This window comes from Dermochelys coriacea, chromosome 9 (genome assembly GCF_009764565.3).
Source record: "Dermochelys coriacea isolate rDerCor1 chromosome 9, rDerCor1.pri.v4, whole genome shotgun sequence".
In the NCBI taxonomy this organism is placed as follows: Eukaryota; Metazoa; Chordata; order Testudines; family Dermochelyidae; genus Dermochelys; species Dermochelys coriacea.
In genome coordinates, this window is record NC_050076.1 from 37,008,309 (window position 1) to 37,032,801 (window position 24,493).

General features: G+C 41.1%; 1 protein-coding gene across 1 annotated transcript in view; it reads left to right on the forward strand.

Annotated features, from left to right (window-relative positions):
- Window positions 1-3,572: 3,572 nt before the first annotated feature.
- LOC119861399 (putative coiled-coil domain-containing protein 195) overlaps window positions 3,573-24,493 on the forward strand; it is a 33,234-nt gene continuing 12,313 nt past the window's right edge. Inside the window, exon 1 of the transcript XR_006274349.1 lies at window positions 3,573-3,770. The gene's annotated coding sequence lies outside the window, so the exon portion shown is untranslated. The remainder of the gene's footprint in view (window positions 3,771-24,493) is intronic.

The window sequence follows — 24,493 nt, forward strand, 5'->3', positions numbered from 1 at the left end:
CAGAATCTCTGTAGCACTATGGAGACTTTCCCTTCCATTCATAGCCCTACACCACAACCTGCCAGTGGAATAGAGCAGGGCTATGTATGATGGTCCCACACAGCTACTGTGCCAGGGGAATTCTCCACCAGACACTTGTGGCACCTTTATGGCCCTTATATACCACTGAAGCAATGTATAGGGTCTGAGGGGCCAGAATCAGTCCCTGGGAGTTTATTTTGTCCCCTGAAGGCACTTTAAATAACAATTACAAAATAGGGCTGAGTTACAGAATTGAATTCAGCTTCATGTCAGGAAGTCTGGATCAAGCCCAGAGTGAATATTGTAGCTCAGGGCTCTTTTCCAGAGAGTCCAAAACAAAACTCCGTATCTATATCCCCCTAACTTTGACAAAGATCAAATTCAGCTCCATTTGTAAATATAATCTCTTGCTTGATGCTTAACTGATTTTTATTAGCTCTACATTATAGGATGTTTAGTGAGAAGAGTCAGTACAGTACTATGCGTCCAAACACAGACAAATGATTCAGTAAAAAGCACCAGTAATAAGCTAATATAGTAGTAATATACCAGACACAACTCCCTTTCCTCGAAAGACCTTCCTTTATAACTGCCTATTCCCTGTTGCCTCTCTTGTCTGTCACATTTACCTACCTTTATAGAAGTTCTCTCTCAAAATGCATTTCTGCAGCTTGCCATTTATACTTGGCAAAGGCAAGCAGCTGCAGCCCTAATACAGCCATTTTGTAAATGTCTGCTGCTTCTCTCTTCCAGCAGGTGAGTATTCATTTTATATTTCCCTTTTATTCTTCAGAGACTAGTATGTGCTTTCTAACCCCAACTGAAGTCAGTGAAAAGCTTGGCTTCTATAAAAGTTGGATTGGGCAGCAATCTTTTTTAACTCTTATTAACTGAAGATATATACCATAAAGGATGAGATTTTATTCTGAGCTGAGATCTGCCCGGGGCAGGAGAGAGGAGAGGGCTACCAGGATGCAACTCTAGTTCCCTGATGCTGAAGCCTCAGTTCTACAGTCCTGCATCCAGCAAAGGTTATTTTTCTTGTCCTTGAAACCCCCATAAATTATTTTTGCTGACTCATTCTGAAGTCAAATCTGGCTGAGCTTATTAGCTACTGTCCAGAATTGGGAGACCCTAGTAACAGCTAATCTTGAGAGAAAGTCTGAGCTGCAGGTTGTTTTGTTGTTCTATTAATGAAGGCAAACCCCGGGAAGGGAGTAAGCTTGGACTCTAGCCAGTGCATGTGTTTTGTTCAGAATAGGTGGGAATGCTACCTGTTTCCAGTAGTCTAAGCATCTGGGGTCACTTCGTTGGGGACTTTCCCTGAAAAAGAATCCTTCCATGCAGGGTAGGGAAGAGGAATGGCAGGGCTTATTCCCACAGAACTGCCAGAGGCATCGGCCCTTAAAATCTGCATGGATCATGGGCCTATCCAGGGCCCTTGCACTGTTCCCTGCAATCCCTCTTTTATGGCACTATGGCTGGATGCTGTGTGAAAGGAACATTCCCCCAGCCAAAAACCCACACTGCCTTGCATTTACACTTTGGTGCACAATGTTATTCATACGCACATAGTCCAAACTGCAGTGCAATGTAGACAATCTCTACGTTTAAACAAATCTGTTGGTTTTGGGTAGAGCTGGTTGGGAATTCTTCTGTGAAATATTTTGGGTTGGAAAATGGCAATTTTTTGAAAGTGAAATTTTCATGGAACTGTGTCAGTTCAATGGTCTGAGGATGAGGGGGAGTTGGGGGAATAAAGAGAAAGCAATTGACCCTTTGCCCAATAGCTCAGTGATTAGGGCATTCACCTGGGATATGGGAAACCTAGGTTCAAGTCCTGGCTTTAAGTCAGTCTTTCTCCCCTATTGGAGCTGTTCTATTGGGCCCCAGAGAGAGACTGACTAGGATGTGGATTTTCTATATCCCACAGGGGTGCCCTAACCACAGGGTTATTAGCTATTCTGGAGCAGGTCTCTCTCTCTCTCTCTCTCTCTCTCTCTCATGTTTTTAACAAAACAATTCTGAAAGGTGTTGGTTTTGTTCTGCTGCAGAACAAACACGCATTTCAAAAACTCACATTTTTTGTAATGAAACATAACTTTTATCTTGTAGCCAGCCCTAATTTTGGGTGCTCAATTTGATGCACCTTAAAGGGGCCAGATTTTCAGAAAATGCAGGGCACCCTCCCTGTAAAAATCAGACCTTTTAAAAAAGTTTGCCAGATTGGTCACCTAAATATCAAGGTGCCCAAAATCACTAGTCGCTCTGAAAAATTTAGGTTCATGGCCCCAGACTATTGAAAGCTTTAAAAGTAATCACCAACACCTGCAATTGTTGCCAGAGGTGAAAAAGGAGTCAGGGCACCAGAGATTGAGCACAAATAGTGAGATCCCATTAGTCTGCACTGTGAAGGAAGCAAGCAGCTGTGTTCAGACAATGATAATCTCTGTGCCTTCCTCCTTCTCCCCCCCCCCCCCGCCCCCACCATGGCATAAGAATTTAAAGAATCTTTTGAAAACAATTACACTCTGTCAAGGAGCCATTCTCTGCCTTGTAGCCCTCTACTTCTAGCAGCTCCCAAGTGTGAACTATCAAAACTAGCCCCCTCCGTGGACAAGACAGGTGTGTCCCAGCAGGCCAACCTCAAATCACAGGAGGCAACAATCAGTGTGTGACATGAATAAAATATCAAACTGTTCAACCTCCAATTACATCTCAAATGCTGATATAAGACATGTTACATCTCTGCATCCCGCAGTAGTTTCCTTAGTTAATATGTCTATATTAATTTACTTTGGGTTTTTTGGGGGGCACTTTTCAACTAAGTAAGTCTTTGTAGGTCACATATTCCACATAGAAATAGACTGGGTACAATTTAGCCCATTCAATTAAAGTCATTCTGGTTTCAAATCTTTGATCAGTCATCTGTGAAAAGGCAGCAATTATTCCATGTGGATGGTGATACTGTTCCAGATCACCCTTTCATGCATTATATATGGTAACAATTTTATAAGAGGGAAAATGAGAATGTGTGACCATGTATTTCATCTCATTTTAGATTCCATTAGTGGTTTCATCTCTCCTCACTCCCTGAATGCCTTTGATCAATGCCAAGAAACAGAAACATCTGTTTTAAAGCCTAGATCTATAAACACTGCCTGGCAGAGCTTATTAGAGCCTCTGCCTTCCTTTTTTCTGATACCATCTCCCCCATCAAGGTCCTATCCGGATGAAAATATCTACGGCCTTCTAAGCCACACAGGCTTCATGTCATGTTGAGAAACTGGCCAATTTATAAGGGACAGGATGGCTTTACTGAATGCCAGTAAAAACTTCTACAAGCTCTTTGCAGAAGGTCATTGCACAGCTGCTCAAGGAAGCAAGGCATTCTTTTCTCCCACGTCAGCGCTCACTACCTTGCACCTATGTCTCTACTCATGCCCCTGCTGGTGCTATCCAGATTTCAGTAGTTACTACATCCCTATAATTGGAGTAACCTGAAGTTAGGGAGGTGGAATTGGTCTGTCTGGCCTAAGAAATGGGCCATTAAAAACAAATAATTTATCTATTGGGTGGGGTACGTCCCTGATTCCAATGAAGAAACAGAAACTCCTGCCTCTGTCAATCGGAGGAGGCACTTTAAGCCAGAAAGTGAAGAATGCTGCATATTGGCAGTCTTTGGGGAGTGTCACATCTTTGAAGAAGGCAATATACAAGTCTCTACCCCAGGAAGAACAAGATAGAGGGTGAGTAAAGGATTCTAGTTTCCTGTTTTTTTCATAGCTTTGTAAATGTAATCAGTGCAGGAGAAACCCTTTATCAGAAGAAGGATATCATCTGCATCAGAACAAAACAAACTGATAACCCTGAAAGAAACTTTGTGGAGCTAGAAAGAAATAATTTATGCTTGTTCCTGAGTTGGTGCTATCTCAACACCCCTAAAGGAGTTAAGAGTTATACATATTTTATATTTAATCACATCTTCAGTGACACCCAACCACAACCAAAAGGCTTTAATTTCAATTAGAGGAAGATACATTTAATGTTTAATAGGATTCATTCCTTACAGAGTAATTATGTCTTAATGTTCACTAGAGAGATGTTACTTTGGCAACACAAGGTTGATGTGAACAGGGATTGTTCTGGATAATTTCCAAATGGAGGAATGTGATGACAAACTGCATCAGCGGTGACTGGTGTGTGTGTGTGCTTGTGGCATTGAGTTTCATTTAATTTGTTCATATCTTCATGGGCCAAATGTTCAAAATTTGAATCCACAAAAACTGCATGTGCACATGTACCTGTGTGCAAAACCTGCAAAATACCAGAAACACCAGGTATTTACATGCACAAATTCCCGACTGTGAGTGTGTAAATTCAGCCACATATATTTTGTGTGACCATATATTTTTAGGATCCTAGGTTTGAAAAATTAGGCCATATATGTACTGAAAATATCAAGTTTCATATAAGATTTTACTTCATTCTTTGGAGTTTTTTTTAATTAATATCTCCAGCCAGTTCAAAGGAACTTCTGCTGAACCTAACATATAAGGCTGAAACTTTAAGATGGATGGTCTGTCACAAATATTCAAAAATAAAATTGGCCTGGATTTGATTTGTATCTATCAGTTCTCTAGAAGCTCAATACACATACAAAGGATTTTTTACAGTGGTGTAGTAACCATCATATAAACAGTCACATCTGTCAGCCCTCAATGGACTAATCACAGTGAAAAAATGAACTCTGAACCAAGAGAGTTAAAAATGCAACATGTCACAGGTTGAGGGAGAACAGTTTCTAGAGGGGTTAACTTTGTTTAAAAAGTAAAAATTAGCATGACTAAAATAAGAGCCAGTTCTGATGGAGAGTGAGCAACTCGATCTGCTCTCAAGACACTTATCTGCCCCAATTAGGAGTAGCCATGATTATAAAAATTGGCTTCACTTCAAAGAAGCCAAATTCATCCCTGATGTAACTGCACTGAAGTTGATAGTTACATCAGGGAGAGTCCCTCATATGGCTCTACAGCTCTTCATCTCATGGTATCCTGTGGAGAACTCCAATGATCTTCCCCTTGAAGTATCTCAGGTCTTGTTATAGGAGTCCTCCTCTATATGGTAGTGCCCTTTTTAGGAGTCAACTATAGAAGATTCCCCATTAAAACTGCGGTTAAAATGGGAAGGTAAAGGTGGAAAGATTTATTCAGCAGAAGTCTGAGTAAGATTTTGGGCAAGAGCATATGAAAGCACCAAAGAACAATAAACAAAATTTATAATTCAGATAACTTTAGTGTGATTCCTGTCTATGGGCTTATAATTGTACCTTGGGATCAATAAAATCCAGTGCAAAGGATGAAGAATTTGCCATCCCAGGATAGACTTATTATAACAGCTAATTTAACAGGAAACACTTTCACATTATTATCATTTAATAATCAGTCATTTGGAAATGTGCTCTCCTCCTCCTTTCCTATGTTCTGATGAGTTATTTCCCCATCTGTTTGACTGTAAGCAACAAGTAAATGCCTCAGTTTTTGACCATCTCATCACCCATTCACCACACCTAACCTAGTCTTCCCAATTTGTCTTTGCCTGTTGAGGAAAGCATTGGACACAAGCTGAAGAGAAGCATGAACAGAAGCATGCTATTTTGAGGGTGGTATAAATTGCTCAGAGGGGAAAAAGAAATGATGGCTATTCCAAGTTTCTCAACTCCTTCTGCACCTCAGCTGTTATCTTCTTTGGCTGGCAGTGGTAAGAAAGGTGGATATGGCAAATACTCCAGCCACTCCTCCCAGTTCAAGCACTAGGAAATACCACCAATTGGACATCCAACGGAAGAGATTTCTTAAGAAAATTAATGTAGATACAGCCAGAGAGCAATAGAAAGAAGATAAAGTGTTTCTTCTCCTTAGATAGACTTCATGTTAATCTATCTAATCAAGTCTAGTTTGATTCTTAAGACTGGGTTTGCAGAACAGAAATGTATGAACATTTATATACATGTTCAGTAATCACTAAGCATTGTACCATTTTTCTATTAGACATCGATAACAAAACAGGTCTGCTGTAAATGTTCTGAAGTTATTAAGGGGTTATAAGTACAACTGATCACTCTCACAGATCTTGAGAGACAGGCCAGTCCTTGCTTACAGACAGCCCCCCAATCTGAAGCAAATACTCACCAGCAACCACACAACAGAACCACTAACCCAGGAACCTATCCTTGCAACAAAGCCCGTTGCCAACTCTGTCCACATATCTATTCAGGGGACACCATCATAGGGCCTAATCACATCAGCCACACTATCAGAGGCTCGTTCACCTGCGCATCTACCAATGTGATATATGCCATCATGTGCCAGCAATGCCCCTCTGCCATGTACAATGGTCAAACTGGACAGTCTCTACATAAAAGAATGAATGGACACAAATCAGACGTCAAGAATTATAACATTCAAAAACCAGTTGGAGAACACTTCAATCTCTCTGGTCACTCGATTACAGACCTAAGAGTGGCTATCCTTCAACAAAAAAGCTTCAAAAACAGACTCCAATGAGAGACTGCTGAATTGGAATTAATTTGCAAACTGGATACAATTAATTTAGGCTTGAATAGAGACTGGGAATGGATGAGTCATTACACAAAGTAAAACTATTTCCCCATGTTATTTCTCCCCCCCCCCCACCCCACTTCCCACTGTTCCTCAGATATTCTTTTAGAGTAGCAACTGTGTTAGTCTGTATTCGCAAAAAGAAAAGGAGTACTTGTGGCACCTTAGAGACTAACAAATTTATCAGAGCATAAGCTTTTGTGAGCTACAAGTGAGCTGTAGCTCATGAAAGCTTATGCTCTAATAAATTTGTTAGTCTCTAAGGTGCCACAAGTACTCCTTTTCTTTTTTCAGATATTCTTGTTAACTGCTGGAAATAGCCTACCTTGCTTGTCACCATGAAAGGTTTTCCTCCTTTCCCCCCCCCCCTGCTGCTGGTGATGGCTTATCTTAAGTGATCACTCTCCCTACAGTGTGTATGATAAATCCATTGTTTCATGTTCTCTGTGTGTGTATATCAATCTCCCCTCTGTTTTTTCTACCAAATGCATCCGATGAAGTGAGCTGTAGCTCACGAAAGCTTATGCTCTAATAAATTTGTTAGTCTCTAAGGTGCCACAAGTACTTCTTTTCTTTTTGCGAATACAGACTAACACGGCTACTACTCTGAAACCTATATTTTAGACATTTTCTCAATGCTGTTCTGACCCATTAGCAGACAACAGAAACAACAAAAGCTAAAAATGCTGGAGACAATAAGAACTTCACAAAATGTTTCTTTCATAATTGCAGCAGAGACTAGTGAACAAAAGGATGCCATTGAAGCATCAAGAACTATTGAAACTGCTGGCTCTTGGGCTGATAAGATACACAGAGCTGAACAGGCAATAATTTCTCCAGTAATCCAAAGTACATTCCTGTAGGTAAACATATCTGTGAAATAATGTAGCTTTTGCCACTGAAGAATGTTCCCTTTGGGATGAGGAGAAATAAAGTTTGTGCTGATAATAAATATGTTGCATTGGCAGCTGCGAGAGCTAATAAAACTCAGAGTGTAAGCGGAAATCTAATCTTGTTAAGCATTTTTCTTTATATTTTGTTTTTGGTTTTGCAATAGCGCCCAATATGTGCCTGATGATTTCCAAATACAGAAGAAGGCACAATCCTTGCCCCAAAGAGCATTTAATCTAAAATCAGTGCCAAAAATATTTCATGCCCATTGACAGCAGAAATTACATTGGGTCATCTATGCTATAGAAATGACAGAGCTCAATCTCAGTGTTTGGATCCAAATCCAAGTGTTCCCAGGGTGTGCGGATGTAGGGATTAACACATTGTAAAGGTAGGAACTTGTGGGAAGGTTCAGATCTGGAATCAAACTTGCCCAATGTGTAGGGCATGCCGACTGGGGGAAGCAAAAGGGTTGGTTCAGGTTCATCACTAATTCACAGCCATTTTTAGGCCACATTTTCTGTAATACAGTCTCCATGTTTAGCACCAAAACACTGTCTGTTGTGAGCACTAGTGAAATACATCTTGAAAGTAATAGTAGCTGAATCCTCACTCAGACAGTAAATCTGGGGATCAGCATAAAGATAATGGGCCAGACTCCCTGCTGCATCCAATTTACCCTGGGTGCAGCAGAGGGAGAATTATCTCTGAGCCAGTTATGATGGTCTCATTCTCTACCTTGCCTCCAGCCCCAGCTCTGGAGCATTTTAGGGCAGCCTAGGGGATGTTCTAAACCGCACCAGGTGGCTATGGTACTCTAGGGCCCATCTGCCAGCTGGAAGTGGCTGAAGCATTTTGTGCTCTGGCCGTTCTCCCAGTCTGCTCTGCTTTGCCCTAACATCAGCCTTGAAATGGGGTGGGGAGAGCGGCCAAGGAGCCAGCTCTACTCACTCTACATCTCAGGTCATATCCCCAGAGACTATGGGGAAGCTTCTGATCTCTGTGCATTACCTCAGTGGCAAAAGGCAGTGAGGCAGGCTGGAAAGTTTGGCCCACTGGTTTCAAGGATAAAACCCAAATCCGTGTCAGAAGAGAAGAGGGGAAAAAAAAATCATTCTTTCACTGAGTCACTCCACCAAAAAAAGCAAATGAAATCATTGACTTATTCAAGTTTAGCAACAATAGAACTTAATTCTCCCAATGCTACTCTTATCCAACAGTATCTTGATCCATGAATGGTCCCTCTGAAATCAATACAACTATTTTACATCATGATGTGTGAATAAGTGTGGGAGAACTGCAACAATGTGTAGGCAGCATTCTTAAATCTGCTCAATCTGATCAGTGCAGTGCTCTATTTTAACAAATAGAACTGAACAGAGGTGTGTGGAGAATGGAAATTCTGTTGCATGAAGGATTTCAAGATTTTGAAATTTGGCTTTAGTCCAGATTAGAACAAAGGCAGGAAATTTTGAAATTCTCTGTGAAGGAAAATTCCACCAAACAAATCATTTTGGATGGATTGAAACATTTTGTTTCAATTTCAGCTTTTTAATGTGTAATGAAAAAATTGTAAAAAATTCAAAATAAGCCATTTTAAAAATTGCACCATTACTTTGTAATTTTCCCCATGGTTTTTGAAAATGAAATTTTGGTGAAATCTGCCCTATTTTATAAAGTAATTAGATGTTGATCGAAGTGCATATTTCAGTGGACTATATTCCATCTGAATGTCTTCAATCAGCTCTACAAAAGAAAGCAGAATCAGAACACATTCAAGACTTCTAGTAATGTTTCATAATTAGGATTCCCCAACATATACAAGATGTAAATTATTCATTTGATGAAAATGTTGCTAAATGACTAAAACTGAGCTGCCTCCACTGATTTCTACAGCTTTTGGTGAGAGGAGATTTACAAATAGGTTACTAACTTTCCAAGTGCAATAGTCAGGATTCTTGGGCAGTTTAATTAATCTAGGAATGACAACAGCTGGCTTGAGAGCTGGTGGTACATGCCCTGCATTTACTGCATTATTTACTGTTTGAACAGAGTGTTGCACTAATATAATTAACAAATGATATGCTTGAAGGATATCATGACACATCTGAATATGTATATGAGCTGGATTCTAATGACATCTAGAAGTACAGTCACAACAGTTCTCACTTTGAGTCTTAGCAATGAATGTTTACTAGTCTATGACTTGGATCCACAGTACAGTCTGTGGTCTCTATTGTCAGTTAGGTGATGAGTGACAGACAATCAATATTCAAAGTTTTTGGCTTCTTCCTTGCACTTTGTTTCTTGCAGACTTCCTGGCTGATTCCTCCCATAGCTCAAAGAACAGGTTAGTCTTGTCTGACTTCCCTAACAAGAGATTTGCATATGCTCTTTGGAGAGTATCATATTGGTGAAACCAATTCACAGGACACGGTAAGAAAGAATGTATTGCCCTGTAAGTTGGTTGCCACTTTTATAGACTGAGGGATTCTGAATATCAGTGCCCTAAAATGCTAGGTGAGAAGAAGACAGCAGCAGAAGGCAGTTATAAGGTAAATTGCAGGTGAGATGATGACATTTGGCCTGCAATGACTGTAAAACATAATGAGAATGAAGCAGGGGGGACAGCTTTATATACAGAAGCTCTTCAATATACCTTTCTCTCCAAATTGTCTCACAAACCAGGCATCACATTTGTGGAGTGGGTTCTCATCTTCTTCATGTAAAGGAGGTTAGCCAGCTCAGAGACTTCTTGCACATAGGATCTGCTCTGATAAATGGGCACAAATGTAGATGACTTTCAACTTTCTTTGGGAACCATGGCAGTGAGCTAAAAGTGACACATTTTTAGCCCAAAAGATTTGGATCTGCTCACAATTATTCCTTCTCAGCCTTTAGGTGAGAGGAGAAGTGAGAAGGAGAATACAGAACGTTGAAATTACTATAGGGAAAAATCTTAGGGCAGGTTTGGAAGGATGACCTTATTTTGGCAGAATACTAGGCAAGGAGAATCTCCCTCCAAGCATATGTTATAGGTATTAGAAAAATTACTTTAGCAGATGACAAAGTTCCAGGGAGTCAAATGAATTTTGAAGGGAGAGTGTCACAGGGCCTAGCTCACCATATAGTCTCCAAGAAGGTACTAGTGATTTAAGCTGAGGGTAAAAATGCAGTGCTGATCTTTGGAACCTAATGTAGATACCTACAGGTTGTATGTTGCATTTTCCAACACTGCTTAGAGAATCTCAAGAGTGGAGGGGTAGTGTCATTCTTAACTGTACAACCTTTGCCACTGCACTAATTTGATACAGTGCTCAAATACCATGGAAATATAAATACCCAGTAAGAAAAAAGCCCAAACTCGGTAAAATATTGAAGTGCATGTCTTTTTCCTGGAAGATGGGATCTGCTATGACAGTGTTTCCCAAACTTGGGACGCCGCTTGTTCAGGGAAAGCCCCTGGTGGGCCGCACCGGTTTGTTTACCTGCCGCGTCCGCAGGTTTGGCCGAACGTGGCTCCCACTGGCTGCAGTTCACTGTGCCCAGCCAATGGGGGCTGCAGGAAGCGGCAGCCAGTATGTCCCTCGGCCCGCGCCACTACCATTTCTCTGAATAGCAACCACAGCAGTCCATAACCAAATCTCCCATGGCCATATTCAGTTCTCAGCACAACAAAAATTTACCATAGAAAATAGCCCAGCGATGAACTGAAAGAATAGGAGTCAAATACTGCTCTGTGACCACGGTGCTAGATGAGAATAACTCCCTTGATCAGTTGTGGATTAGGCCCCAGTTAAGCACAGCACTTAAGTGCTTGCTTACCTTTAAGCATCTGAGTAATCCCATTGACTTCAGCGGGACTATTTACAACCTTAAAATTAAACACATGTAGAGCTGGATAGAGAGCTCCTTCCCCTTCCTTTCTCCCTTCTTCCCTACCTCCTTTTTCCCCATACAAACCTGATTGGCTGGGGCGGGGCGTGCCACTCAAAAACAAGGACCCAGAATTAACTCCGACACCTGGGAGACTTTGAGTCAATGAGCCAAGGGGGTCCAGACCAGAAAACCCTTTCTAGTGGCTAAGACTTAATACAACAATCTACAACCTTTGTTCAAGGTAGTTTCCAATCTACCTTCAGGCAAGATGGCTGCCCACCTATCTGGTCAGGATCTCCCACAAAGTCCAAAGTGCTCCATTCCTTTGTCTTCTCAGGTGAAAGATAGCATGGGTTTCTTCACCCCTCCATTTTATAGTCCAGTGAATCTTTGAAATAGATTCTTCTGAAGGTTACCCCCAAAGTATGTCATTCAAGCTACAAGGAAGGAGACATGGAGTCTGGTGGTGAAGAAAATTCCATGCTTGTTTCTTCCCTTGCTGGTGTTTTGTAAAATGGAAGTGAATTGCAATCTTCTCCCCCCTGCCGTAATGCTGAGTGGTTATCCCCTCCCCTTGTTAGCTTGATTGTTTTTATCTAAAGGCATTGCCATAATCTCTTAATGCATCTCGAAAGTACCATCAAGGTGGCAGAACCCACTTTCCTTTGTCTAGGCTGGGGTAACTCCAGCCCCACCTGGCAGATGCTCTTTCAGAACATAATTCCCAAAATGTTTGTAATTTTGAATTCGTCCTCCACACATACTCCAGCCAATAATATTATTATCACTATGTTGTTAGCTTTCTATTGGTATCTTACATGACACCCTTTAGATGCAGGTTATGTCATTAGTGAGATAGGGTAAACCAAACTGATCAGACCAGGTGAAACTCACTATCAGATAACAGTGAGCCCCTTGTCCTCTTTCATTGGAATGCTGTTATGTCACAGGTTCCCCCTGGAGTTAAGAGGCTAGGTCATTGTTCATACTGCACTAAAAATGGAGCTCCCCCCATCACCGGACTTGATGGATGATTTGTACATATATGGAAGTTAACTATACATAAAAGAAAATAAAGAAAAATCTAGTTTAGACAATCTTTTATTTTATAAAAAGAATTGTTAAATAGACTGTCAGGCTGAATAGTACCCATTTAAAAACAAAAAGAAAAGGAGTACTTGTGGCACCTTAGAGACTAACAAATTTATTTGAGCATAAGCTTTCGTGAGCTACAGCTCACTTCATCGGATGGATTCGGTGGAAAATACAGTGGGGAGATTTATATACACACACAGAGAACTTGAAACAATGGGTTTTATCATACACACTGTAAGGAGAGTGATCACTTAAGATGAGCCATCACCAGCAGGAGGGGGGGAAGGAGGAAAACCTTTCATGGTGACAAGCAAGATGGGTCATTTCCTGCAGTTAACAAGAAAGTCTGAGGAACAGTGGTGGGTGGGGTGGGGGGGGGGAGAAAAAACATGGGGAAATAGTTTTACTTTGTATAATGACTCATCCACTCCCAGTCTCTATTCAAGCCTAAGTTAATTGTATCCAGTTTGCAAATTAATTCCAATTCAGCAGTCTCTCCTTGGAGTCTGTTTTTGAAGTTTTTTTGTTGAAGGATAGCCACTCTCAGGTCTGTAATCGAGTGACCAGAGAGATTGAAGTGTTCTCCGACTGGTTTTTGAATGTTATAATTCTTGACGTTTGATTTGTGTCCATTCATTCTTTTACGTAGAGACTGTCCAGTCTGGCCAATGTACATGGCAGAGGGGCATTGCTGGCACATGATGGCATATATCACATTGGTAGATGCGCAGGTGAACGAGCCTCTGATAGTGTGGCTGATGTGATTAGGCCCTATGATGGTGTCCCCTGAATAAATATGTGGACAGAGTTTGCAACGGGCTTTGTTGCAAGGATAGGTTCCTGGATTAGTGGTTCTGTTGTGTGGTGTGTGGTTGCTGGTGAGTATTTGCTTCAGGTTAGGGGGCTGTCTGTAAGAAAGGACTGGCCTGTCTCCCAAGATCTGTGAGAGTGATGGGTCGTCCTTCAGGATAGATTGTAGATCCTTGATGATGCGTTGGAGAAATTTTAGCTGGGGGCTGAAGGTGATGGCTAGTGGCGTTCTGTTATTTTCTTTGTTGGGCCTGTCCTGTAATAAGTGACTTCTGGGTACTCTTCTGGCTCTGTCAATCTGTTTCTTCACTTCAGCAGGTGGGTATTGTAGTTGTAAGAATGCATGATAGAGATCTTGTAGGTGTTTGACTCTGTCTGAGGGGTTGGAGCAAATGCGGTTATATCGTAGAGCTTGGCTGCAGACAATGGATCGTGTGGTGTGATCTGGATGAAAGCTAGAGGCATGTAGGTAGGAATAGCGGTCAGTAGGTTTCTGATTATAGGGTGGTGTTTATGCGACCATCGCTTATTAGCACCGTAGATTCCAGGAAGTGGATCTCTTGTGTGGACTGTTCCAGGCTGAGGTTGATGGTGGGATGGAAATTGTTGAAATCCTCGTGGAATTCCTCAAGGGCTTCTTTTCCATGGGTCCAGATGATGAAGATGTCATCAATGTAGCACAAGTAGAGTAGGGGCATTAGGAGACGAGAGCTGAGGAAGCGTTGTTCTCAGTCAGCCATAAAAATGTTGGCATACTGTGGGGCCATGTGGGTACCCATCGCAGTACTGCTGATTTGAAGGTATACATTGTCCCCAAATGTGAAATAGTTATGGGTGAGGACAAAGTCACAAAGTTCAGCCACCAGGTTAGCCATGACATTATCGGGGATGCTGTTCCTGATGGCTTGTAGTCCATCTTTGTGTGGAATGTTGGTGTAGAGGGCTTCTACATCCATAGTGGCTAGGATGGTGTTTTTAGGAAGATCACCGATGGATTGTAGTTTCCTCAGGAAGTCAGTGGTTGAATTATAACATTCAAAAACCAGTCAGAGAACACTTCAATCTCTCCGGTCACTCGATTACAGACCTGAGAGTGGCTATCCTTCGACAAAAAAACTTCAAAAACAGACAACAGCGAGAGACTGCTGAATTGGAATTAATTTGCAAACTGGATACAATTAACTTAGGCTTGAATAGAGACTGGGAGTGGATGAGTCATTATACAAAGTAAAACTATTTCCCCATGTTTTTTCTCCCCCCCCACCCCACCCCCCACTGTTCCTCAGACGTTCTTGTTAACTGCTGGAAATGGCCCACCTTGCTTGTTACCATGAAAGGTTTTCCTCCTTCCCCCCCCGGCTCCTGCTGGTGATGGCTCATCTTAAGTGATCACTCTCCTTACAGTGTGTATAATAAAACCCATTGTTTCATGTTCTCTGTGTGTGTATATAAATCTCCCCACTGTATTTTCCACCGAATGCATCCAATGAAGTGAGCTGTAGCTCACAAAAGCTTATGCTCAAATAAACTTGTTAGTCTCTAAGGTGTCACAAGTACTCCTTTTCTTTTTGTTAATACAGACTAACATGGCTGCTACTCTGAAACCTATCATTTAAAAACAAAACAGCCTTCTCTCTGCTACTCTTAAAGCTGACAACACTAAAAATATAATTTACTTTTTGCATTTCACTCACCCTGGGAAATGAAAATATATTAGTTAGTTTCTAATCAGTTTCATTTTCTACCTCTATATACTAACACAGAATTGTAATATTTAGGTAGCAAAGCTATTCAGATGCCATGAGAGGTATCAGATAGATGGATTCAGAAAAATAGGAAGAAGAGTTAAAATCCCAACAAAAATGTTCTAATAATAACCACTTTATTATTATAAACAGTTCTATTGATCTTAGTGAACCTAAATTTTGGGAGCAAGCTCACCTACCATTGTAGATTTTAAGATATGTAACAACATTTAAATTAGTCTTATTCAAATACAAATTAATCCTGGTAGATCTTTTGACCCTAGAAACTTCATTTCTACAGCTGCCCTTTTAGGTGAACAGCACTAAAGATAAACAAAAATCATGAAACACTTCTCACAGTTGGGTAATTTCATTAATGACTGCTTTTATACAAGCTTTCTTTCAAGCATAAAAAGCAGCCAGCCTTATATTTTCTCATGGTGGTTATACAAAAGGTAGCTTAATTTTTACACATGGTCTATCCCTGCAGTTCCTTCAGATTCCACTCCAATTGCTGCTTATCGTGTCAGTATCCCATTGACGCCTGCTGTCAATGTCCTCTCTCCTATCCATTTTGCTGTCATGTTTCTGTTCCTACTGAAATGTCAATGATACAGTGCCAACATAGGGCTTTCAGTTACATTCTTAGACTGATCTTACTGATGCACTAAGTGATTTAATTCAGCTGGGAAATCACTGTCCAAGAGCTCCAGCAATCAGAAAACATCTTTAAGAATGTGACAACATTCAATTTCTATTCACAGTATAAACAATTTACAGTGAGATTTTTACTTATTGGGAGACAGACTTTTGTGTATTATATTTAGCAAGACCTTGCATAAAACATCCAACTGCAGGCATTTTACACACACCAGCACTGGTGGGCTAAGACAGTAGAGGACTTGGAGTGAGGCCCTTAGTTCTATTTCAGGGTCACTGTTTGGTCTTCTGTCTCAATTTACCCTCACATGAAATGCTTATAAAGCATGTCTCCCTCTTGGGCATGTTGTAAGACTTAATTAAAGTGTGTAAAGTGCTTTGCAAAGTGTTGTTACTCCTGCCAGGGTAAATTACAATCTGATTACCCCAGGCATATCACATTGAGAGGGAAATAGATTACTCTATAGTGAAATAAAATAAAATAGCAAACACCCTGTCAACTTAAATATCCTCCATGAGTGCCCCAATTATATGGTAGTTCACTGGAGGTGTTAAGTCAATATATAGAAATTCTCCAGTAGATACAGCACCTTATGAGAACAATGCAGAAACTGGCCAGTAAGGCACCTGCTCCCACTGAAGTCAATGGCAAAATTCTCATGATTTCACTGGGTGCAGAATGAGACTCTCCCAGACCCTGATACAGTGTAGTGTGATGAAGAGGAGGTACAAATGGCCTTCTCCCCAACCTTGAGCAGCCAGTGTAAGGAACAGGCAGAGCTGTCCTCCCTGCATCCCATAAAGAAGTAAAGTAGTAGGCAGATTCCAACATACCAAGGAGTTTATACAGGTGTTATCTGTCCCTGAGGCAGAATATCTCTGATTGCTGCCCATGGGGCAGTGTGACCCCAGACCAACCCTTTGCATGGGCTTGGCCTAACAGGCCCTAGAAAGTTCATCACTCTTTTTCTGTAGAGCATGAATTTTCTCAGAACTGTCTTTTATTGATGTGGAAGAACTTGAGTGAGGGAGATATGTCTGGTGCATAGCCAAAGTTGCTCTATATATGCTTTTAGCTACATTTCTGCCTGACTGTATATAGAAGAAATCCTAAATCAACACATCATCTCAGGTGAAGAATGTAAAGTTCTAGACAGCTGGGTAGAGCTACTGTTGCATAAATCTGTATGACAGCATATCCAGAGGGAATTTATACATCATTTCAGTGGTACTCTTGGCCTACAAAAAAGAACATCTACAAACACTTCAGTAATAATTTAGGAAGTTTGTTTTATATACAAATTGTAGATGGATTCAGATGGGTCTGCACCAACAGAACAATTTATAAATACAGTGCATTAAGTAACTGTGACAAAGCTCTGTCCTTGCCTCTGTGGGTCTCGCGTTTTCTGGCAGATTTTGCTAGCCTCAGAGGCTCACTGTGACCCTCCACGAAACCCTTCTTTCTCTAGAGACAAGGGTCACAGTCTACTGAGCCATTTTCATCATAAGCCAGCGAGGGAGGTGAGGAGAAGTTATCCTTCCTTGCACAGTCTCTGTTATCTCCCAGTCTCAGTGATTAAACAGGGGGCAAAGGTGCGGGGGGGGGGGGGGAGCCCAGGCTCACCCTCTACTCCGGACTCCAGCCCAGGGACCCTAATAGTATCAGCTATGGTAGATGACCTTTTAGAAACATACCATGTACAATTCCCTGGGCTACTTCCCCCACAGCAGCCCTCACTTCCTCAAGCTCCACTTCACCCTTACCACAGGGCCTCCTTCCTTGTGTCTGATATGGTGTGTACTACTCAGCCTCTCCAACAGCACAACTTCCTCCCACAGCTCCTGACATGCACACCCACCTGACTGGCTGGAAGACTTTTAACTAGTTTCCTAATTGGCTTGAGGTGTCCCAATCAACATAGCATTCTCCCTGCCTTCTGGAAAGTTCTTAATTAGCCCCAGGTGTCTTAATTGACCTGGAGCGGCTTCCATTTCACTTAACCTGGTACCAGGGATTTGTTTAGTCTGGAGCTAATATATCTATTTCTCACTACTTTTCTATAGCCATCTGGCCTTGCCCTGTCACATAACATATACTTCACATCAATGCTCAAAACTCTTCACAAAATACATAATAGGCCACATTCTTCTCTGTTACATCTTTCTACTTGTATGGCGTTATTACTGTAGCATTCAAAGGCCTCAAAAATCATTACCAATAGAAAAATCAATATCCTCTGAGGGAAGAAAAATTCATCCCCATTTAACAGATGGGGAGCTGAGCAACAGGGTGGATTAAGTGACTTGCCCAAGGTCACAGAGGGAATCTGTGGCTGAGCTAAGAGTTGAACGCAGGTCTTTTGAGTACCAGCCTAGTGCGCCATTCACTAGCCCATCCTTCCCACAGACATGATGTGATATCATTGGGGTTGCACCCAGGTAACTCATAGCAGAATTTGGCCCAACTCCTTTAGCTGTTTTTTCTTATGCACAAAACCTACACTGAACAGCATGTGTACTTGCCTAATTTGAAATGTCTACTCTGCTTTTTTCCAGTTAATATGGGTTACAGTTGGACCCTACTCCAAAAGCAATATATCTGTTTCATTAATAATATGGCACTTAAAGCTATTTATTATTCTTGAATTTTCATAACTTTTCATTTGCATTTTAATATTTTAACTGAGCCTGTCAATGCCTACTTCTAGTTTCCTTCAAACACCTGGTATGAAGCCTTTGCTCAGAAATCCATCTATTAAAACTGCAAGTCTCACCATCTTTTAGTCTTCTTTTTAGGGAAAGGGTCCTATTGCATCTGACCAAAAAGTTTCTAGTGGAAAGGAGGGTCTAGTGAATAGGGTACAAGTCTGGTATTCAAAAGAGGTGAATTCAACTGAAACGCTTTCAGTTTTCAACAAATAAAACCATTTTTTTGTTTTGACTATCAAAATCCAAAATAATTTCAATGTTTGGCTTTACAGTTTTTTGACAACCCATTGACAAAATATCCCATGAAAAATCAATTCAGTTTTTCAACTAGCTCTGGTTATTATGAACATTGCAGCAGCAGAGAACTCTTGTCAATGATCTTCTTATGGTGATGGACAAGGGTTAAGTGTCTGGGAGATCTATCAGTAGTCCTTGATTCACTTGGCCGTAATGTTCTGTTGACATGTCTGCAGGTGGATGGAGTTGAGGTTTTCAGTGGCTATCAGAGTTCTCATAGAATACTGTTAAGCAGTTACTCGTCTGTTCCAAAGGCCAGCCTGTGTGAAGTGAAACAAAGATGTATTCTATCTTCCTCCTGTTACACATGTGGGGCAGTAAGGGCCCAGTCCTGATCCTATTGAATGGGAATTTTGCCACTGACCTCAGTGTGAGCAGTAGCAAGCCATAAAGGAGGTCTGGTTTGTGTTACAGATTTATCTGTATAAGGATGATGATTAGCAATGTGGACCAAATTCTTGGCCATGATACAGCTGGTGGTACAAACCATCTGTAAAGTTGGTGGTTCTGGCCCTTTATGGTGTACAGTGTTTGGGTGTCATAGCAGCTGTGTTCCACCCAGTCTCAGCCCTTCACCAACCCAGTGCAGAGGACACTCCCAGAGCAGAGGGGGTGTTAGCTGGGCATTCTTGTGCCCTAGCAGAATAAATTAGAGCTCATTTATGTCAAGTAGCACTGACTTTTCTGAGTAGATGCTGCTTGATAAAAAGGTGGCAGAACTGGGCCCCATATGTACTCCTGGTCATCTCTTCTCAATTAATAAAAATAGAAAACTATTAAGTGTTGACAACTTAATTCTCTTAATTTAATGCAAATAGAAAAATGTTATTACTGAATTGACAGCAATAGAGTGGGTTTCTGCACCTTGCAGATCCTGCTACCTAAATGTGAGATTTTGCTATTCTGATTTTTTATTCTGCCATTTATAACCCCTCAATTCATCTATAAATAATTTATACTCCACAATCATTTTATATTAAACCAGGAAATTTTCTTGTTAGAAGGGCTTAAATATTCACTCAGTTGAAGGTATTTTCAATATATTATTTAAATTTTTGCTACTGTAATAAGACTACAGGTTATGAACTTGAACCTTATATTAAAAAGCAATAATTATCACCAAATATTGTGCTAATTTTCTTTAACTACTTAAGCTATTCAGCAACTTTGTGATTTTTAAGTGAGGGAAACAACATACCAAAGAATCAGACAATGCAGGTTTTATGTGTGGCGAATTCAAAATGCTATGGAAGAGACATTTCCCTTCACATCAGAGAGAGGCTCGGAAGAAAATAATAACTTTCCTAACTAAGCAGTAGGATTCTAAACTAGTCCCGCTAATGGCAAGAAAGGGAATTTAATTTAATTCAGTCCATTTGTCTGTATTGAATCCCTTTAGTCCTTATTTAGGGACTGATTTTTTTCTCTTCTTTCACATGCATTGGTATTACTCCACTAACTGAGTGGAGTTACCCCTGATTTGCACTGGAGTAAAGGAGACCAGAATCAGGCATCCAGGAAGAATCATGGCCTTGTGAAAGGGGCAAGTCTCCCCACCTTATTTTCTGCATGGAAGATAAAAATTATGCCTTATCTTCTCTGCAGAGCTATAAGAATAGACCTGGATCAGCTGGGCAAAGATTGTCTTCTCAGAGCCATTCTGCCTGTTCAATGCAGAATGTCTTAGTAGGAGTTCACTGAAACTTCAGAAAGGAGAAGTATGCACTTTGCCCAGTGCCGGTGGATGCCATCAGGTGACAGGACTGGGTACCCTGACCACAAACCCAGGCCAGCTGTCCAGACTCCGGGGGCACTGCTAGGCTTATTAGGTGGTCACACTGGACCTGGTCCAAAGTCCATAGAAGTCAATAGCTTAGGTGAGCTTTGAATCAGGCTTGTTAGCGCTTCAAGCCAATGTTGAGTCAAGATGTTTCCTGGCTTTTACTGGTGCACTGCAGGGGAAAAGAAAGAGGTTTTGGCACCTTTCCCTCCTTAGACAAGGCAGAATTTGCCGTTTGTCACATCCAAGTTACTTGTCAAAGTAGTTTCAGTTTTCTGTGTAACCAGCAAGGAAAGCCTATAGTTAGCCTTAATGAGAGTTTCTCTGAGTGGATATAAGTGAGTGGATATAATATGAGTGCAGGGGACTGAACTAGATCTCTCAAGGTCCCTTCCAGTCCTACGATTCTATGATGTGTGTTTCAGAAACACATACACTTAGAATTGAAAATCTATTTCAAACAATTTCTACAGAACGATTGGCAAAGCAGATATCTTGTGCTGTTGGCATATAGCACCCTTGGCCTTTAGCTGCATTACTTCTGATGCTTTTGCTTAAGGTGCTTTAAGCCCTCAGAGAAGACACAACACTCAGTCTCTTAGGGCTCATTGCAAGACAGTAAAAAAGATTTTTCCCAGCGGTTCAGTTAAAGACTTGAATTAAATGAACTCAAGGCTAACAAGCTAACATTACAAAGAAGAAGGGGGGATCTCTTGCTTTTTGGGGTGAAAGGGTGGGGGAGGGGACAGCTTAGGAGAGGGACACCAGAGTTTGTCAGGTTCAACTGTTCGATAAACTTTCGCCAAAGTACACAAACTCTTCAAGAACATGTGTCGAGGCTCATGATCATTTTGAGGCTTGAATCGATGTCTAAATGAGTGTCAGTATTTCTGAAAAGGAGTACTTGTGGCACCTTCTCCCCCCCACCCCACCCCCCACTGTTCTTCAGATGTTCTTGTTAACTGTTGGAAATAGCCTACCTTGCTTGTCACCATGAAAGGTTTTCCTCCCTCCCCCCCTGCTGCTGGTGATGGCTCATCTTAAGTGATCACTTTCCTTACAGTGTGTATGATAAAACCCATTGTTTCATGTTCTCTGTGTGTGTATATCAATCTCCCCTCTGTATTTTCCACCAAATGCATCTGATGAAGTGAGCTGTAGCTCATGAAAGCTTATGCTCAAATAAATTTGTTAGTCGCTAAGGTGCCACAAGTACTCCTTTTCTTTTTGCAAATACAGACTAACATGGCTGCTACTCTGAAACCAGTATTTCTGAAAGCTCAGTTCAGCTCTAGGATAATGCCACCTGACAAGTAGGGGAGAATGTAACTTACAATGCCTAAAATGTGTGGAAACTTTATAAAAGAGAAACCCCTGCAAACAGGCGTGATCGGTTCTTGGAAATGGAAAAAGTGAAGACTGAGGAAAAAAGCCCTTTTCAGAAACAAATTTACTTCTGGTTTCAGATTGAATCATGGGTGAAATTGCATCCACGACCCAGATTTGCAGCATATCTCCCTCCCTATATCTCTCTTCTCACAAGAGATTCTAAACCCTTCACTGTCTGTGCCTGCAGCTCCCCTTTCCTCTACTGTCAGGATGGCCACCTGGCCCTTTCGTAGGATCTTCAGGAGGCCTCTGAATGGCCTACTTTCCAAGGTGTAGTCTTCAAAGGGTCTAGCAAAAGTGCCCATGCTCTTCCATAAAATGTTCTGGGGAACAGCTTTCAGGGGAGCAGGTGTTCCACCCATCTCTCCCATTTAACAATAGGGATCTGGAAAAAAGCAAATGCTGCCACTGCACAATGCAATATTTTAAGTACGCCTAAAATAATCATTTGCCAGATGTTACAACTCAAGAAGTGGCCTCAGCCTTGCTGAGAATAGAGCTTTGAGAATGTAGTGAGCCTTGCAGAGTTAATTGAAGAATAAATCTTCAATAAGCTCATTTGTGGATACTAAAATCCTTGAATCTGTCTACCCTACAGAGAAGTTTTCTGTTTTCCTATACACCCACTCTTGACGATATCCTACCTTCCATAAACATGCATAAATCAGGATTAGCATTGGTACTTCTGGTCATACACCACTGTCTAAGTCTTCTTCATCTCTAACTCATGTGACATCCATCCACACTGAGTATGCTTATTAGTTGTCTCTTTATGCCAAAGTAATCAGCACTAAATAGTTAAGACGGTTGACATAGAAATTGTCCATATTAGGCTTCAGAGTTAACAACTCACGGGGCTGAATGAGTGAAAGTCGCATCACACTACTTCAGGCTCTGAAAAACAACAAGGCATTGGGTGACATTCCTAAGTTTTTCTTCGCACTCATGAAGAATTACATATATTTTAATTAAATTGTTGCATTGAAAAACTGTAAACAATTAGCAGGCTACAAGAAACACCGAGAGTGCAGATTGTATATCATAGGTGAGTGTATCACTGTGTATCACTTTATAAATGTATTATGTGCTTCTGGAGGATACAGATATGCTAAAGAGAAGGTTTGAATACATACAAATCCTATGGATATGTCATGAGAAAATGCTGATCTATACAAAGTCAGAGGTCTTGTTTGTCCTATAGATAGATGTTAGCTGGCAATTAACTCTGCTGATCGTTTTGATGCAGGTCAAGGCCCGGTTATTGAAGTTGCATTTGATCTTGTGCATGCATTTCAAATGCAACTTCAGTTCTGGGAGGAAAGGCTTGCTAGGGGCAGTTTGTATTATGCTGAGCAACACAAGTTGTGAAAAGAAAAACACCTAGATATGGATGGGCATGTCCCTCTCACATATGAAGAAAAGATTCACTTTCAAGTTTCTGAAGAGGTGCGGTGAATTTCATTCCTTCAGGAAGATGCTTACATTGTCAGCAGCCTGCTTCCTTCAGCTTTGGAGAGAACACAGCTAGTAAAAGCTATTAGGAACTGCAGTGAAAGACAAAATTTAGTGAACTGGATATTGTTTCCTTCCATCAATAGCCATTAAAGCACTCTCAACCTTGCTGAAAAGTCTTGCCTGTCAAATCCTTACATTATAGAAATGATGCACTTATTTATGTGAGGAAGCATTCTCGCAGATGAATATTGTTCAAAGCCAGATGCAATCTTGTATGACAGATAAGCATCTGCCTTACATTCCAAAGCTAGCTATTTCTGCTATTGACATCACACTGGACATGGGTGAGCAGTGTCATGTGTCATTCCAAGTTCAAGTTACAATGATTGGGAGTATGGACTCTAGTTTTAAAGGTGTGTATTACACTAGAATCTCACTATTCTTTCTAAATGTATAGTCTGTTGTACTAAAATAATTATAATTGTACATGCAAGTTGACAGCTATAACCACTGTCTGAAATACTACCACGTTCTAGAGCACTGCCTTCAAATCTCCTTAACTTTTGTATTGGTTCTCCAGTCTGAAACATTTAGTATTCTTCAAATTCAGCCCTTTTAAATAACAATTTCTGTCCAGAGAATTCCTGCAAAGAGTTGTAAATTCAGTCTCCCAACATAAAAGCCTTCCTTATGCAACAACTCTAGAATATTTCCCTGTATTAAAGACACTGTCTGAGGCAATGTCTGCAATATTACATATACTACCCACTTACATTAAAAGAACATTATTGAAGTTGCAAAGTCAAGCACTCAAAAATTAGGAAGCACCAGAATTAAGGTTGCCTGTACAGATGAGCATTCCCTCCCACCCTCTCTTATTGTATACATTATGATAGTCTTTAATCACATGATCACATACTGTCCTCTCATTCCAGACTCCTTGTCTTGCTCCTGGCACTTCATCCAGACTCAGTCTAACCCCACTTTGGCTCCCCATCCCAGCTCCTTCCCTCTCCCCAGCTCCCAATCACCATCTTCCCTCACCTCCAGGCTCCTTGTCCCAGTCAACTCCCCTTACCTCCTGTCCAACATTCCCTTCAACTCAGGCTGAATCCTCCTCCTTCACATTAGTTGGGCAC